Below are 1422 nucleotides of genomic sequence, written 5' to 3'. Positions count from 1 at the left end.
CATAAAGAAAATTATTCAATCGCATTTCTCCTATAAAGACGCACGTAAATTGTGATTGGATAATTTTCTTTATACATACGTTTATGCGGCTATGCAAGTTGTGTGGATATACCCTAACACCGAGCACTTGATACGCGTATTAACTAGTAACTTTCTATTAAATTATTTTAATTTCAGCAATGTATATTTAAAGAATGATATGTACTAAATTGGTACAATTGCATCAAAATGATTAATTAAATACACATATCATGTATATGTTTACACGTTTCGCCGAAATTAAGATAATTCAATAGAAAATTACTAGTTAATACCCGTATCAAGTGCACGAGGTACGTAAACTAGGCAATAGATTGCCGAAAAAGTGACCAAAAGTCAACTTTCTAATTTTGATAAAGTAAACGTACAGCACTCATGTAGACACATCAGTGGATGTATTCTTAACGTTTTAAAACTTCTGGCCAAGTACTTGCTTGTTGGTAGGAATAATAACTTGAAAGATTGCATAAAATCTGTAATAGACATATATACGAACAATAGCATTTATACATCGCCAATCAATCATATCGTTCGAATTTTTTTATTTTATCGTTCTCTAACGAAAGTATACAAATCATGAAAATAGTAGATATTATTTGAATATTGATTCTGAGAGTATTAAAACTATTATACTGGCAAACAACTTACTACTTTCTTCGGAGTTACTGGCTACCGATACGTTGTTCCACGATGTTCCACCTCGAATCGATCAATTCAACGTATCAATCTATTTCTTAAGATGCGTGCTTTAATGTAGATATGCCATTTTTTGCCACTTTTTCGATTTGATAACAAATATTATTTATGAACGTGCAAGCGCGAGAACATCAATTTTAGGAGCACTTAATGGGATAGGTTGCCAAAATAGTTGCAAAAATTCAAAGTTCTATTATATGTATACTTATAACTAGAAGTCACATATACGTCATATACATACAATGAGAGCAAAAAATATTTGTATAAGGAAATTTGTTATAAAAAAGTCTTATTTGTCGAAAATAAACATTAATTAACAATTTTATACAATGAATACATCCTGTCCATAATGGCACCCTTCCCCCCCTCTCTCTCTCTCTCTCTCTCTCTCTCTGTGTGTCGGTGTGTGTGTGTGTGTCGGTGTGTGTGTGTATGTCGGTGTGTGTGTGTGTGTGTGTGTCGGTGTGTGTGTGTGTGTGTGTGTGTCGGTGTCGGCATCTTTGATCTGACCCAAATGACCGCCATGATGAAAATTGTACATGAGCCTATAAAGCCGGAATCAGACTACGCATTGAAGATTGAGGTTGAAGATTGAAGATTGAAATTTGACCAATAAGGACAAAGAAATTTTAACTCCTATTGTTTTGATTGGTCAAATTTCAATCTTTCAATCTTCAATCTCAATCT

The 1422-nt window shown here is 33.4% G+C and overlaps 1 protein-coding gene across 1 annotated transcript in view; it reads right to left on the bottom strand.

Annotated features, from left to right (window-relative positions):
• The window catches only part of LOC108722526 (Pre-mRNA-splicing factor SYF1 fand), a 27325-nt gene that overhangs the window by 19804 nt on the left and 6099 nt on the right, over positions 1-1422 (bottom strand). The window lies entirely within an intron of this gene.

Source organism: Mycetomoellerius zeteki, unplaced genomic scaffold (genome assembly GCF_001594055.1).
Source record: "Mycetomoellerius zeteki isolate Tzet28-1 unplaced genomic scaffold, Tzet1.0 scaffold206, whole genome shotgun sequence".
Classification (NCBI taxonomy): Eukaryota; Metazoa; Arthropoda; class Insecta; order Hymenoptera; family Formicidae; genus Mycetomoellerius; species Mycetomoellerius zeteki.
Note: the sequence above shows the minus strand (reverse complement) of the source record. Positions and strands in the feature narration are given on the sequence as shown.